This window comes from Mesoplodon bidens (genome assembly GCF_964165515.1).
Source record: "Mesoplodon bidens genome assembly, chromosome: 2".
Lineage (NCBI taxonomy): Eukaryota > Metazoa > Chordata > Mammalia > Artiodactyla > Ziphiidae > Mesoplodon > Mesoplodon bidens.
Genome location: NC_138177.1, coordinates 159,262,550 through 159,280,064, shown reverse-complemented (window position 1 = coordinate 159,280,064; position 17,515 = coordinate 159,262,550). Strand labels below are relative to the sequence as shown.

The 17,515-nt window shown below is 40.8% G+C and overlaps 1 pseudogene across 1 annotated transcript in view; it reads right to left on the bottom strand.

The window, feature by feature from the left end:
- LOC308605398 (traB domain-containing protein-like) overlaps positions 1-16,398 on the bottom strand; it is a 32,084-nt pseudogene extending 15,686 nt beyond the window's left edge. The window contains exon 1 of the transcript in view: positions 16,311-16,398. The product of the transcript in view is annotated as a traB domain-containing protein-like (transcript). The remainder of the gene's footprint in view (positions 1-16,310) is intronic.
- Between the last annotated feature and the right edge of the window lie 1,117 nt (positions 16,399-17,515).

The window sequence follows — 17,515 nt, the reverse complement described above, 5'->3', positions numbered from 1 at the left end:
ATATACCCTGAGAAAACCATAATTCAAAAAGAGACATGTACCAAAATGTTCATTGCAACTCTATTCACAATAGCCCGGAGCTGGAAACAACCTAAGTGTCCATCATCCGATGAATGGATAAAGATGTGGCACATATATACAATGGAATATTACTCAGCCATAAAAAGAAACGAAACTGAGCTATTTGTAATGAGGTGGATGGACCTAGAGTCTGTCATACAGAGTGAAGTAAGTCAGAAAGAGAAAGACAAATACCGTATGCTAACACATATATACAGAATTTAAAAAAAAAATGTCATGAGGAACCTAGGGGTAAAACGGGAATAAAGACACAGACCTACTTGAGAATGGACTTGAGGATATGGGGAGGGGGAAGGCTAAGCTGTGACAAAGCGAAAGAGAGGCATGGACATATATACACTACCAAACGTAAGGTAGATAGATAGAGGGAAGCAGCCGCAGAGCACAGGGAGATCAACTCAGTGCTTTGTGACCGCCTGGAGGGGTGGGATGGGGAGGGTGGGAGGGAGGGAGATGCATGAGGGAAGGGATGTGGGAACAGATGTATATGTATGACTGATTCACTTTGTTATAAAGCAGAAACTAATAAAAAAAATAGAATAAATGGCAAAAAATATCATTTCAAAAGATGCAGAAAAATAATTTGACAGAATCCAAACCTTTCAAAATTAAAAAAAATAACCTCAAGAAATTATAAATAGAAGGAAACTTGCTTTTTTTTTCAACTTGCTAAAGGGATCAAAGAAAACCCACAGCATCTTACTTAACAGTGAAAGTCTGAATGTTTTCTCCTAATGTCAGGAGCAAGACAAGGATGTCCACTCTTGCCATTTCTATTCAATATTGCACTGGGGCGGGGGGGTACTCAGCAAAGATGCAACACACATGATTAATTTATAAAAATGTTTTATTTCTATACATTAGCAATAAACATTATGGAAAAAATTAAGAAATCAATTCCATTTACAATAGCATGCTATTTCATACTAAGAAATAGAATGAAAAAGAATAACATAGGAAAAAGAAGTATAAGACTTGTACACTTAAAACTACAAAACATTGCTAAAAGAAATTAAAGATATAAATGAATGGAAATACATTCCATGTTCATGGATTGGAAGAGTTAATATTAAGATAGCAATACTCACAAAATTCATCTACAGATTTAACACAACCCCTATCAAAATCTTAACTTCCTTTTTTGCAGAAACAGAAAAGCTGATCTTCAAATTCATATGGAAATTAAAGGGACCCAGAATAGCCAAAAGAATCTTGTGAAAAAAAGTTGGAAGACACACTCCCCATGTTCAAAACTTGCTGCAAAATTGCACTGCAATCAGGACAGTGTGGTACTCATAAGGATAGATCAATGGAATTGAATTGAGGGTCTAGAAATAAACCTTTACATTTATAATCAGTTGATTTTCAACAAAAGCGGCAAGACAACTCAATAAGAATACTCTTTCAACAAATGAAGCTGGGACAACAGGATATCCACAAGCAAATGAATAAATTTGCACTCTTACCTCAATTATATACAGAAATTGACTCAAAATGGATCACAGACTTAAATATAAGTGTTAAGTTATAAAAGTCTTAAGCAAAAACATAGAAACAAATTTGTGACTTTGGATTAAGTAATGGTTTCTAAATACTATAACAAAAGTACAAGCAATAAAAGGGGGGAAGAAAGGAAACTGGACTATATCAATATTAAGATTTTTGTGCCACAAATGATACCATCAAAAAAGTGAAAAGATGACCCATAGAATGAAATAAACTATTTGCAAATCTTATACCTAATATGGGACTTATATTCAGAATATATTTTAAAATTCTTAAAACTAACAATGACAAAAACAAATAATACAGTTTTTAAGTGGGTAAGGATCTGAATAGATATTTTTTCCAAGGAAGATATACAAATGATCAATAAGTGCATAAAAAGATATTCAACATCATTATTCATAGGGAAATGCAAATCAAAACCACAATGAGATACCACTTTACACCCACTACAGTGGCTATAATTTAAAATACAGGCAATGACAAACATTGGTGAGAGTGTGGAGAAATTAGAAGCCTCACACATTGCTGGCAGATTTTTAAATGGTGCAGCCACTTTGCATAAGAGTTTGGCAGCCACTCAAAACATTAAATATAAAGTTACCATGTGACTGGGCAATTCCACTCCTAGGCATATACCCAAGAGAAATGAAAACATATATTCATACACTTGTACACAAATGTTCATGGCAGCATTAGTCATAACAGCCAAAAAGTAGAAACAATCCAACGCCCATCAACTGATGAATGGTTAAATAAAATCTGGTGTATCTATATAACAAAATATTATTCCACAATAAGAACAAATAATGCACAGGTACATGCTGCCACATGCATGAACCTTGAAAACATTATGCTAAGTGAAAGAAGCTAGTCTCAGAAACAACACCTTGTGTTTATATGAACTATCCATTTATATAAAATGTCCAGAAAAGTCCATAATTGGAAAGTCTGTAGAGAGAGAAAGTATATTAGTGGTTGGGCTGGAGTAGTGGTTGGGAGGAAGTGGGGAGTACTAACAGGCATGGAGTTTATTTGGGGGGAGACAAAAAATTTCTAAAATAAGATAGTGCTGATAGTTACACAAACTTGTGAATATACTAAAAAACATTGAAATCTACACTTTAAATGGTTTAATTGTGTGGCATGTGAGTTATCTCTCAATAAAGCTGTCTAAAAATCATCATCGTTCATGGATAGGAAGACAACATTGTTAAGATGTCAGTTCTTCCCAACTTGACCTAGAGATTCAATGCAATACAGTCAAAATCCAAGCAAGTTATTTTGTGGATATCAACAAAATGATTCTGAAGTTTATATGGAGAAGCAAAAGGCCTATGATAGCCAACACAATATTGAAGGAGAGCAACAAAGTCACAGAACTGACACTACTTGACTTAAAGACTTACTATAAAGCTAAAGTAATCAAGATAACATGGTATTAGTGAGAGAACAGATAAATTAATGGGACAAAATAGAGAGCCCAAAAATAGATCCACACAAACACAGTCAACTGATCTTTGTCAAAAGAGCAAAGGCAGTACAATGGAGAAAAGATAGTCTTTTCAACAAATGATGCTAGAAAAACTGGACAGCCACGTGCAAAAACAAACAAACAAACAAAGAATTTAGACACAAACTTTATACCTTTTGCAAAATTTAACTCAAAAATGGATCACAGGGCTTCCCTGGTGGCGCAGCGGTTGAGAGTCCGCCTGCAGATGCAGGGGACACGGGTTCATGCCCCGGTCGGGGAAGATCTCACATGCCGCGGAGCAGCTGTGCCCGTGAGCCATGGCCGCTGAGCCTGCGCGTCTGGAGCCTGTGCTCCGCAAAGGGGAGAGGCCACAGCAGTGAGAGGGCTGCGTACTGGAAAAAAAAAAAAAAAAAGATCACAGATATAAATGTAAAGCACAAAACTATAAAACTAGAAGATAACATAAGAGATAATCCAAGTAACCATGGGCTTAGAGATGAACTTTTAGATACAACACCAAAAGCACAATCTATGAATGAAAAAAATATTTATTAATTAAACTTCATTAAAACTAAAAATTTCTGCTCTGCAAGACACACTGTTGAATGAAAAAAAAAAGCCACAATGGAAGAAAATATTTGTAAAACACATACCTGATAATAGATTTGTATTCAAAATATATGAAGACCTTTTAAACCTTAACAAGAAAAAAACTACCCACTTAAAAACTGGGCAAAAGATCTAAACAGACACCTCACCAAAGAAAACATAAATATGGCAAATAAACATAGGAAAGGATGCTAAATATCACATGCCATTAGGGAACAGCAAATTCAAACAAGATACCACTTCACACCTATTAGAATGGCAAAATCCAAAACACTGACAACAAATATTGACAAGGATGTGGAGCAACAGGAACACTCAATAGGTTCTGGTGGGAATGCAAAATGGTACAGCCACTTTGGAAGACAGTTTAGCAGTTTCTTACAAAACCAAGCATACTCAACATACAATCCAGTAATTGCACTCCTTGGTATTTACCCAAATGAGTTGAAAATGTCTATCCACAGAAAAGCCTGCACACAAATGTTTATAGCAGCTTTATTCATAATTGCCAAGATAACAAATATGTCTTTCAATAGGTGAATAGTTAAACTGTAGTGTATCCAAACAATGGAACACTATTCAGAGATAAAGACAAATGACCTATCAAGCCACGTAAAGACACGGAGGAAACTTAAATGCATATTGTTAAATGAAAGAAGCCAATCTGGAAAAGTCTACATGCTGTATGATTCCAACTATATGATATCTGTAAAAGGCAAAACTACAGAGACAGTAAAAAGATCAGTGATTGCCAGGAGTTGGGGAGAGGAAGGGACGAATAGGTGGAGCAAAGGGAATTTTTAGGGTAGTGAAACTATTCTTTATGATTCTATAATGGTAGATATTTGCCATTATGCATTTGTCAAGACCCATAGAATGTACAACACAAGAGTGAATCCTAATGTAAACTACAGGCTTTTGTTAATAATGATGTATAAATATTGTCATCAATTATAACAAATGTTCCACAATAATGCAATACTTCAATAATAGGGGAAACTAGGGATGGGGAACTCTTTGTACCTTCCACTAAGTTTTTCTATAAACCTAAAACTGCTCTAAAAAATAATAAAATCTATTAATTAAAAAAGAAAAAGTTCGGGGCTTGCCTGGTGAAGTAATGGTTAAGAATCCGCCTGCCAGTGCAGGGGACACAGGTTGGAGGCCTGGTCCAGGAAGACCCTATATGCTGCAGAGCAACTAAGCCCTTGTGTCACAACTACCGAGCCTGTGCTCTAGAGCCCACCAGCCACAACTACTGAAGCCTGCACACCTAGAGCCCATGCTCTGCAACAAGAGAAGCCACTGCAATGAGAAGCCCACACACCACAATGAAGTGTAGCCCCAGCTCGCCACAACTAGAGAAAGCCCATGCGCAGCAACGAAGACCCAACGCAGCCATAAATAAATAAATAAATATAAAAGAAAGAAAAAAGAAAAAGTTCCCCAGTCATTTCTCATGTGCAATCCTGTTGCATATCACCAATTCAAGCACACAGAGATGCTTGATTCTTGAGAGTGAGTGTTTGCTCTTATCTCTTTCCACAAGGAAACAAGTAAATAAATTATAAAATAATAATAATGTCATGTAATATTTGGTACATCCAACAGAAAACATGTAATCTGCGTGTGAATTATACAGTGTATAGTAAAGTGAATACCGCCTTAAAAACTAGAATATCATCAGTATTGCTACATCCCCTTATATGCTCCTCCTCATCCTATCTCCTTCCTCCCATCAAAGGGAATAATGCTTTTCCTGAGTTCTGTGTTTACCATTCCTTTGCATCTTGTGAAACAGCTTGGTGTTAGGAAGGCAGCTCTGGAACTTCACTGCCTACATCATTGCCATGGTGGTAGGCAGCTTCTAAAATGACCGCCAATGATTCCAGCCAGCTGGCATATTTACTCCTTTGTGTAATCTCCTTCCCTTGAGCAAGGACTGGACTTAAAGGCTTGCTTCTCTTCTGAGGAGACTATGGCAACCATGATGGGATGTCATTTCCAAGACTGGGTTGCAGAAAGATTCTAGCAGCCATCTTGTTGTCTCTCTCTTGCTTTTTCTCTTGCTGGCCCTGATGGAAGCCAAGTGCCATGTATTGAGCCTCCCTATGGTAAGAATCACATACCATCAGTCCAACAAACCCAAGGACCTGCATCCTTCTGACTGCCACGTGAGTGAGCTTGGAAACGGATCCTCCTCTAGTTGAGCCTTGAGATGACTAGCAGCCCTAGTGGACACCTTGACTGCAGCCTTGTAGGGAACCCTGAGCAAGAGGACCCAGCTAAGCCATACCTAGATTTCTGACCCACAGAAACTGTGAAATAATTTTGTTTTTTTAAGCTGCTAGATTTGGGAATACAATACTCTCCCCTTATCCACTGGGGAATATGTCCCAAGACCCCCAGTGGTTGCCTGAAACTATGGATGGTACAAAACCCTACATATACTATGTTTTTTCCTATATATAATACCTATGATAAAATTTAATCTATAAATTAAGCACAATAAGAAACTAACAATAATCACAAATAATAAAATAGAACAATTACACTGTAATAAAAGTTTTCTGAATGTGGTCTCTCTCTCTCCCTCTCTCTCTCTCTCTTTCTGTCAAAATATCTTATTGTACGCTGGACAAACAGATGACTCATGTCCTGGGCATGGCGAGAGATTTCATCACACTACTCAGAATGACATGTACCTTACAACTTATGAGTTGTCTCTTTCTGGAACTTTCCATTTAATATTTTTGGACCACAGTTGACCATGGGTAACTGAAGCCACAGAAAGTGAAGCTGCAAATAAGGGGGTACTACTGATAATTTGTTATGCAGCAATAGATAACTAATATGGGCATTTTATTAGCTATGTGATCTTGGGCAAATAACTTATAATTTCTGTGCCTCCGTTTCATAGCTATGAAATAAAGTTATCTTCTCATGGTGTCTAGAGAAGATAAAATAAGTTAATATACAAAAGGCTTAAAGTAGTTTGTGGTGCATAGTAAGTGCCTAGTAAATGGGAGTTATCTGTTTGGGTTGCATGATATATGTATGGATTCCTCACTGAAGGTGCAGCCAAGACCCAAACTCTCCTCACTTTAGCATGAACAGGCACTGCTGATGTTGCGATATTGGAGAAGGGGCTGCAGGTCCACAACATTTATGCCTGTTTATAAGAGCTTGCCCCCCTTTTTTGAGGTGGGGGGACTAGTTTCAGGAGCTGGTCCTCCACTGATAAGATGAAATTTATTGACGTTTGTCTAAACTGACTGTGTTCAATGTTCAGGGAGCTTCCATATCAAGAACTTGGGGAGTCCCCACTGAAGACACTGATGTTACAAAAGGAGAGAAGACCTCTCTGTTCAACCCTCAGTTTCCCTGACTGACAAACACAGATCTCTATAACTTCTTTTCATGGGTTATACCTACCATTCATCCCCAGCCTCTCTAGAGCACCTCAGACCAGAAGGGCCAGAAGCAATACACAGGGATCTGGGTATGAACACATGGAAGTTAAACAAGATACTGAGATGTGTAATTCCAAAATTTAGTGATTTGCTTATGCTTCAGTCACGGATTTATGCCCACTGCAAGCCAGGCACTCTGCTAGTTCATGAGGTTCAACACCAAATAAGTTAAGGGGCTTCAGCTGGGATTTGAGGATTCATGAAGATCCCTCACCTAAGTGTAGGGGTCTGTAGTCCTGTTTGCCTGGGTTCACCAGTCTTCCTTTCTTTCCCTAGTAGCAATACTGGGAAGTCACTAGTCCATAAAGATATACGCATGGAACTTCCATTGAGCATTTTGCTGCCTCCCTTTTAAATACGAAAGGCACTGGGGCTCACAAGATATTTGAGGAACCGCTCTATCATGGAAGAAAGACTAACATAAGCAAACAGGGGGGAAAAATTGGGAAATAGAAACAAGGTATTGATAGATTAAAAAAAAACCTGTGGGGCATCCCTGGTGGCGCAGTGGTTGGGAGTCCGCCTGCCGGTGCGGGGGACACGGGTTCGTGCCCCGGTCCGGGAGGGTCCCACATGCCGCGGAGCAGCTGGGCCTGTGAGCCATGGCCGCTGGGTCTGCGCATCCGGAGCCTGTGCTCCGCAGTGGGATAGGCCACAGCAGTGAGAGGCCCGCATACTGCAAACAAACAAACAAACAAAAAAAAAAACCTGTAACTAATATCCTCAGAGATATAGGGAAAACTACTGTAGCCTTAAAACAAGAACTTATAATGATTAAAGAGAAATAGTAAAAGAACTCTTGAAAATTAAAAATATTATAACAAGTAAACAACTCAGTAGAACAGTTGTAAGAGTAAGTTAAGGGAACCTCCAAAGACACGCACAGAGCACCAGAGAAGTGAAAAATGGGAGAAAGTACAAGAAGATTATAACACCAATGAGAACAGCCAATATTTGAATAACAGAGGCTCCTAATAAGTACCTACTGTACAGCACAGGAAACTCTACTCAATACTTTGTCACGGCCTATGTGGGAAAAGAATTTAAACAAGAGTGGATGTATATACATGTGTAACAGATGCACTGTGCTGCACACCTGAAACTAGCACAACATTGTAAATCAACTATACCCCAATAAAAAGTTTAAAAAAATAACAGAAGCTCAAGAAAGAGAGAAACCAAGAGGGGAAATTATTGAAGCAATAAACCAGGACATGAATTTCCAGATTGAAAGGGCCCCCAAGTACCAGAACAAAGGATGGAAAACATCACCCACCAACTGACACTCAAAAAATCAGGAACAAGAATAGCATCAGACTTCTCAATATCAACACTGCAAGGTGGAAACAATGGAGAAATATGTTAAAAATCCTGAGAGTCAGGGGAGAGATGATCTCTATTCTATAATTTTATATTCAGCCAAACTGTTAAGAAAGTGGGAGGATATAATAGAAAATCATCTCACACATACAAGATCTCAAAAATAGTGCCTCCCATGAACGCTTCCTCAGAAAACTGCTAAAGGATGTTCTCCACCAAGTTGAGGGAGTAAATCAAAAAAGAGAAAGCCTGGCATCCAGGAAATCAAGAATTTAATACAGGAGAGAGTCAAGGGAATTTCCAATTTGATGATGAAGGGAAGTTCCAGGTTGACAGACAAGCAAGAAACCAAGTTGGAGCAGGAGGACCAAGAATTATATCAATACATAATTTTACATGTCAACATATTTAAGAGAAAATTATAATTCTGCCAGGGAGCTTGGGGATAGAATAGTGATAGGTACATAGAAAACCAAGTAAATGACAAATCAGGGCAATTATAACCCAAGGAAAACAGCAAAGTTGTACAAGAAAAGAAATATAATCATGATACACCATGTAACTCAAACTGAGATTAATACTACCATAATAACATAAATATTGAATACTAATATTACCCAAAAATGATAATATAATCATATTAGGAAGATAGAAAGAAATGTGTTTTGGGAGGTAAGAGAGATATATCCTCTTCTTACACAAAAAGAAGTTAATAAATGGTAAGTAGATTTTTTTTAAAAAAACAGAATAAGCATGTTATTTAGAAACATGGAGTTAATACTGGAAGAAAACAGCTAAAAGAGTTGGAAATGGTTGCCTGAGGGAGAAAAAAAAGTCAGGAGAAAGGAAAAGTGCTGCCTTCCCTTCAAAGACTTATATGGATATTTATTTTTTTAAACTAAGTACATGAAATTTAAATATGGACTGCATAGTAGATGATAGTGTTGAATTAACTTTAAATTCCCTAGTTATTATAATGGTATTATGATTATATAGAAGAATGCCTTTAATTCTTAGGAGATACATGATGAAGTATATAGGTATAAAGCAATACAATATCTGTAATATATTTTTAAATTATTCAGCAAAAATAAATAATAAGATAGGTAGATGATAGATGGGTAGATAGATAGTTGATAGACTGACAGAGATGAGAAAATAAAGAAATGTAACGAAATGTAATTGGTGAGACTAGATAAAGGGTATGTGGATGTTCACTCTACTTTTCTTTCAACTTTTCAACCATCTTTTAAATTTTTCAAAATAATATGTTTGCGGGAAAACCACAACATTTTATCAGGTACATTGTTACTCTGATAAAAATAAAACACTTGGTCCAATGCCTGATATATTTACATAGGCATGCTAGCTATTATTAGTATTTTTATCATTATCACCATCATTATTTCTCACCAAGTGGTCCAATTTAACAGATAAGAAAGTGATAGACCACTGATTGTTACTCCTGGATAATAAGAAAAAATATTAACCAAAGACAAGTTTTACTTCACCATTCACCCACCCACCTATCTACCCAGGGTCTAGGGCCTAATGTGTAGCACTAGAAACATAAGCAAATATGCTCTTTCCTCTTACATAATGCTCATGGGCCATACCTGAATGATAGTTGTGGTCATCTCTGGTTTGAGATGGTCCAGAAAATGACCAATGGCCTGGTTAAAGAGATATAAAGGAAGCAGAATCACAAATGTTGAAAGGAAATGTAGTTTAAGGTACCTCTCAGGTGTCCAACTTGGTGGATCTGCGTGAGTGATAGGATGTTGCCTAGAACGAGACCAGCCACCTTGACTTTTACAGTACCTTGTTCAGAGTTGCTTAAGGGTCTACGCTGACTTCCCACCCCAAGAGCCATCCCAAGACCTGGAGCCTGTTGTGTCATAACTATTCATTCTAAATGTATTACATTCACACCTGGCCCGATTTCATGTTACCATTTTCTGTCCACTTGAGAAGAGTTGAAGGTCTTCCCAGAGTCTACCCGAACAACTTAATGACTTATGTCCTAAAAAAGCTCAGTAGAACTGCATATTTAGAAACACCAGTGTGTACCTCCCTACCCTGGTCACTTATAAATGTTTAGAAGTCCATTATAATAATGGGACAACCTCAAAGGAACTCATCTTCACGTGTCTCTGTTCCGAAGCATCAGATCGTATCTAACTGGTGTTTTCTGCCTCTAGGTTGAGTCCCTAACCTCTGAGCAACATGTCATTTGTGTGTGTGTGTGTGTGAGTGTGAGTGTGTGTACACAGATAGACTAGCAAGTATATATACAGTCGATCCTCACTATTCACAGATTCCATGTTCATGAATTCCCCTGCTTGGTAAAATTTATTTGTAACACCAAAATCAATACTTTCACAGTCATTTATGGACATGTCCAGAGCAGCAAAAAAATTGAGTGGACTGACATGCACATTCTCAGCTGAGGTTGAACAAGGCAACACTCTTGTTTCAGCTCTTATACTATAAACAAGTGTCTTATCTGAAGTCTATTTAGTGCCTCGCCCCATTTTTCTTTTTTTGCATTTTTTTGCTTTTTCTGGTGATTTTGCTATTTTAAAAGGCCCCACAAGCATAGCGATGAAGTGCTGTCTAGTGTTCCCAAGCACAAGAAAGTTGTGGTGGGCCTCGGGGAGAAAATATGTGTGTTAGATGAGCTTCATTCAGGCGTGAGTTATAGTGCTGTTGGCCATCAGTTCAATGTAAGTGAGTCAACAATATATATTAGAGAAGGCGTCTTTAAAGAGAAACACGTAAAACAAGATTATGTATTGATTGGCTGACAGAAATGTTGCAGCCTGAGGCTCGCAGGAACCTGACCCTTTTATTTCCCCTAGAAGCAATGATTCAGTATCCACTAAGTCAGAGTTTGTGGCAACTTTGTAGACCACAACCCCATAAATAATAAGAATCAACTATGCAATATGTGTTTGTATGTCTATAGGTTTATGTATGTATGTTATGTATGTATATATATATATATATATATATACATATGTATATATCTTTCCAATGGCTCTTTGAAAAGTAATATGAACAGGTCCTCCTTTGCTGCTTGAATTTTTTCAAAACAACCACCAAATGCACTTCCCCCAAGGTCACATGTTAAAATTCTAGGATGTAGCTGAAAAGGGGCAGGAATTCAAATGACACGGCTGACAAGGGATTCATCTCCAAAATATACAAACAGCTTATACAGCTCAATATCAAAAAAACAAACAACCCAATCAAAAAATGGGCAGATATAAAAAGACATTTCTCCGAAGAAGACATACAGATGGCCAATAGGCACATGAAAAGATGCTCATCATCACTAATTATTAGAGCAATGCAAATCAAAACTACAATGAGGTATCACCTCACACTGTTCACAGTGGCCATCATCAAAAAATCTACAAATAATAAATGCTGGAGAAGGTGTGGAGAAAAAGGAACCCCCCTACACTGTTGATGGGAACTCCTTAAAAAAAGTAAAAATAGAGCTACCATACAATCCTGCAATCCCACTCCCAGGCATATATCCAGAGAAAAACACAATTCAAAAAGGTACATGCACCGTAGTGTTCATAGCAGCACTATTTACAATAGCCAAGACATGGAAGCAACCTAAGTGTTCATCAACAGATGAATGGATAAAGAAGATGTGGTATATATACACACAATGGAATATTACTCAGCCATAAAAAAGAATGAAATAATGCCATTTGTAGCAATATGGATGGACCTAGAGATAATCATACTAAGTGAAGTAAGCCAGAGAAAAACAAATATCATATTATATCGCTTATATGTGGAATCTAAAAAAAAAGATACAAATGAACTTATTTACAAAACAAATAGACTCACAGACATAGAAAACAAACATGGTTACCAAAGGGGAGGTGGGGAGAGGGATAAATTAGAAGTTTCAACTTCAAATATACACACTACTATATATAAAATAGATAACCAACAAGGACCTACTGTAATAGCACAGGGAACTCTACTCAATATCTTTTAATAACCTACAATGCAAGAGAATGTAAAAGAAGAATATATATATTTATACATATATGTATAACTGAATCACTTCACTGTGTACCTGAAACTAATACAACATTGTGAAACAACTATATTTCAATTCAAAAAACAATTTTTAAGGGGGCAGAAATGATATAGGAAAAGTGTGGAAATGATAAGTGTGGCTAGATAAGTCAGAAAATCATCTCCCTTTGCAGAACTGTTCAGGCCCCCTCACTCTGAGCTGCACCCCTCACAACCAGCACCTCTAAGAACCCCACGGCTCTGGTCTGCAATCGTGTACCTACCGTGGCCCTTCACACTGCCCTCAGCCTAGGCCTCTATAGATTAGGGGTAATGATTGTTTCCCATGGGAAGAAAGGATGAAGGGGAGAGTCTTCCCCACCCTTCTGGCCTCGGCCATGGAGCATTCACTTATAGTGGGTAACAAGTACACAAACAACCCCAGGTACTTTATCTTGAGCCCTGGTCATCTAAGTATGATTATTTATACAATGTCTGGCTCAGAGTAGGCATTCAGCAAGTATGAACAAATTAACATCTTAGCATAAATAGTCATTCTTTCCCTTTAAAATATGATCCTGAAAGATCTGTCCCATTCCTAATGATGGTTTTATTATTCTTAAGGACATTTTCTTTTCTTTGCATCAGAGAAACACATCTTCAATTCTGCATCAAAAGTCACTGGGTAGGGGCTTCCCTGGTGGCGCAGTGGTTGAGAGACCACCTGCCAATGCAGGGGACACAGGTTCGTGCCCCAGTCCAGGAAGATCCCACATGCCGCGGAGCGGCTGGGCCTGTGAGCCATGGCCGCTGAGCCTGCGCGTCCGGAGCCTGTGCTCCGCAACGGGAGAGACCACAACAGTGAGAGGCCCGCGTACCGCAAAGAAAAAAAAAAAAAAGTCACTGGGTAAAGACAGTTTGATTCAGTGACCTTGATTTATTGAAATTGCTTGAAGAGAATATCAGTGCCATAAACAGTGGTAAGCGCACAGCCAAGACGCCATCCAGTCTCAACTTGGCCCATGCTGGCACCCCTGTTCTCACAGCCGGCAACCCAGTCCACACAGCTGGCTGGCACCCCAGTCCACACAGTGAGCATCTAGTTTACACAGCTGGCTGCTAATCCAGTCCACACCTGGCTGGCATCCCAATGTACACAGCTGGCACTCCAGTCCATTCAACTGGCTGGCACTTAGATTCTCACAGCTGGCACCGCAGTCCACTCAGACAGTGACCCAGTCCACACACCTGGCTGGAATCCAGGCCCTCACAGCTGGCACCCACTCCACACAACTGGTGCCCCAGAATGGCAGCTGCTCCACTGGGAAGCTTCTCACTGTTCCTTGCTCTTGACAGCAAAGTCTGTACTGGCCTCTGAACACACCTCAGGTGACTACTCTGTTCTCACTAAGCAAAACAAGCTTCAATGACACTGAAAGGGGGGTTAGGTAAGACACCTAGTAAAGCTTTCCAGGCAGAAGAGTTTAAGACATGACCACAAGGAACCTCTTTTATTGAGGATTCCCAGAAAGGAAAGCACTTACAGGTTTCCCAGATGGTGTGAATGTAGTTCTAGTAAGGGGCCTCTCGGAGCCCCTTTGACCTGAGCTGGGATGGAGGTTGTTCTCTTCAAGGTGTCCAAGCTACTCCAGGCACAGCAAAGTCAAAAGCATGGCTCAGGCCTGCATCAGGAGCAAAGGCCCTGTGAAGTCAGGCCCTGACCCTTGTGGAGGTATAGTGACCATGGTGTGGACACTCCACGTTGTCCAAAAAAACCCACCAGGCAAGCCTAGCACAGATGAACACTGGAGTCCAACTGCAGGTAGGAAGGAGCATCATGGGAGTCTGGGATGCTGGACCAGACAGTGCACAGTGGATCTGGAACAGTGCTCTTCTCAGATGGAACATACTTGGAAGGGCACACACACCCATTCCTAACTCTTTATGATCTTTAAAGAGACACCTGAATACAACACCTGTTGGAAACATGTAGAAGGGGAAATGCAGAAAGTACTTCCCGAAGCCCAGGCCAGGAATGTTGCTGAGAGAATATCCAGGAAGGACAGATCCCCTGAGCTCAGTGGCACTGCCACTCATTATCTTGGGAGTGCATCTTCCCCTCTATCAACCTTGGTTTGTTCAACTTGGAAATGAGAATGATGCTGCTTATCTCTCAGAAGCTCCTTCTACCATTGCCTCAGTCTGAGCTGATCCAATTAGATTCTCCCTCTTGGGCATTTGAAAGTGAGATGGAAAGGCCACATAAGTTAGCCATGGATATCCTCCATTTGCCCCTCCAAATCCACTCCCTATCCTTCTCTGCCCTGCTCTGTGCCCTGGGAAGCTGACCTCTATCTGGATTGTATCAACTGGCCTCCCTGACCTTCTGGATTCTAGCCTGATCTGGCCAACATGAGGCACCAGCAGGAGAGAGAAGAGTGGAAGGAGAGAAAGGTAGGGGGACTTATTCCCACAGTTCCCTCTCTTCCAGGTTATGGTTTGGCAGTGGCTGAATTCCTCTACCGAAGGCCATGACTCTTGTCAGGCAGCCCTTCTCCCATTGCCACAGGCTTTGCCAGGTTCAAGGGCACCACTCCCTCCCCTTGCCCCTTCTGATCTACAAAAAGAAATGGTTTCCCACTTTGCCAGCCCCAAGGTGCTTCAGGGTCCCTTGTTGGTTTCCCTGAGCCCTTTACTGGTAAATAATCTCCGCCCTAAGCTCTCTTTGACCTCCCCTTTCGAGCAGACCATCTGTGTCCTGCTGGACCCCTGACAATATAGGGAGCCAAGCTGGAAAGCCTCAAAGATTTAATGACCTGAGTTCACAACTTGGGGGCATTATGATAGCCCTTGTAGAAGCAGGATCATGTAACTGTAGAGAGCATCCAAGGAGCAGATGGCTGCCTGGTGACTTTCCAGGACCCACAAGGCATGACCACACATCCCATATTTCAGAGTCCCTTCCAACAACCTCTCTGGCTCAGCTAGCTTGAGCAGGCTTCTGATTCATGTGCTCATGGATCCCTGATTGAAACACACGCCTGTCTTTATCCTGCTCTAGGAGAGCAGCTGCCTGTTATTTCTCACAAGGACTGGAATTCCTACTGGTGAAAAGGTCTATCCCTTTTTAGGTACGAAGTGCCAGATGGGTGGGTTCTATGATCTTGAGCATGCTGGATGATCAGTACCCAGCCTAGCACATGGCAGAGTAGACACTCAAAAATATATCATATTGAATGAATAAAAAAATAATCTCCAAGCAAATGTGTTTGTTGGGTGCACAAACACAAGATCATTTCAGATAAGATGCTTAGTTGAGAAGGACTGTTGGGCATTTTGCTAATTGGCTGAATAAACACTGGAGTCCACTTTTCTCTTCCACCCAAACTGCCTTTGATTTATCAATGTTCTATAAAGCCAGCTGCCACAGATGACCAGGAATGCCTTCCCAGGCACGTAGGGGCACTGGAAGAGGAGGAACTTGCCTCCAGGTACACAAGACCTGAGCATTTTGCTTTCTGGTTTTGAAATGTAGGAGAAACAACAAAGGGTTGAAGGAAGAAATTTTGGCTGGTTGTAGAGGATAAATATTCCTAGAACTGTAGATTCTCAGAATTGGAAGGAATGTTCAAGGTTGGCAAGTCCAATCTTCCACAAGTGGTAAAATAGCCCTCAGCAAAGGCTGGGGACCCCTCTCGGCCAGCCCAGAGAGGTGTTGTATCTCCTCAGACTCCCCCCTCTCCCAGCAAAGGCCTGGCATTCCAGAGGAGGCAGGCAGGGAGGTGTCCAAGGCTCACCTGCACCTGTGGAAGACGGGGTGATGGCATCCTCACTGGGGGTTCCCCACGTGGAAGTGGCAGAGACAGGGTCGGGGGTGGCAGTCATGGTCAGGCTCTGCCCGTGCCCCGTGAACACGGGGTCTCACAGGGCAGGGGCTTGGGCTAAGCAGGCCCAGTCATGGGTGCCCACACCAGCCCAGGCAGGTCCTCTTCACAGAACCCAAGTGCTCGTCGAATGTTGCCACGTCTCCGTCTCTCGGCTTGCAGTGGGCAGGTGTGGCCTCCACCAAAGGTGGCAGGTGCTGCCAAAGAACGTACCACCCCCCCAGGTTGCCATCCAGAATGAGCTGGCAGTGCCAGGTCCATCTCACAAAAGAGATGCTCAGAACTGCTCTATCGTAAGTATATATCATATCATACTGTATCATATCATATTGTATCATGTATCATATTGTACCATGTCATATCATATATCATACTGTAGAGTATCATATGTTATTACATCATATCATAGCATATCACATCGTGTCATATATCATATCGTATGGTATCATATTATATCATATCTTATTATCACCTCTATTTTACAGATAAAGAAACTGAGGCCCAGAGGGACTAAGTCACTTGTCAATGGCTAGGAAGAGGGGAAGCAAGAATGTGAATCACAGTTGGGCTCAGAAGCACGTGATCTTTCAAGAGCAACAGGTGTTTGGTGGAGAGTGAATGGGGGGCAGGGCAGGGAGGATCAAAATCTGCCTGGAGAATAGGAGAGGCTTGGAGGAAAACATGGGCCAAGCTTTCAAGGTTAGATAGAGGTTCTCCTGGTATCAGAGAAAGGGCATTCCAGTCACGGCACAAGTTTGCCTCCTGGTTGCCAAACTCTGTTTTAGGAGTTGGGAATACAAGATATACAGAATTTCCTGCCCTGGGGAAGCTTATACTCTGGTGAGAAAGATAGACAACAGGGGCTTCCCTGGTGGCGCAGTGGTTGAGAGTCCACCTGCCGATGCAGGGGACACGGGTTCATGCCCCGGTCTGGGAAGATCCCACGTGCCGCGGAGCGGCTGGGCCCGTGAGCCATGGCCACTGAGCCTGTGCGTCTGGAGCCTGTGCTCCGCAGTGGGAGAGGCCACAACAGTGAGAGGCCCGCGTGCCGCAAAAAAAAAAAAAGATAGACAGCAAAAAATAATAATAATTAAGTCTGTAGTGTGTTAGGTGATAAA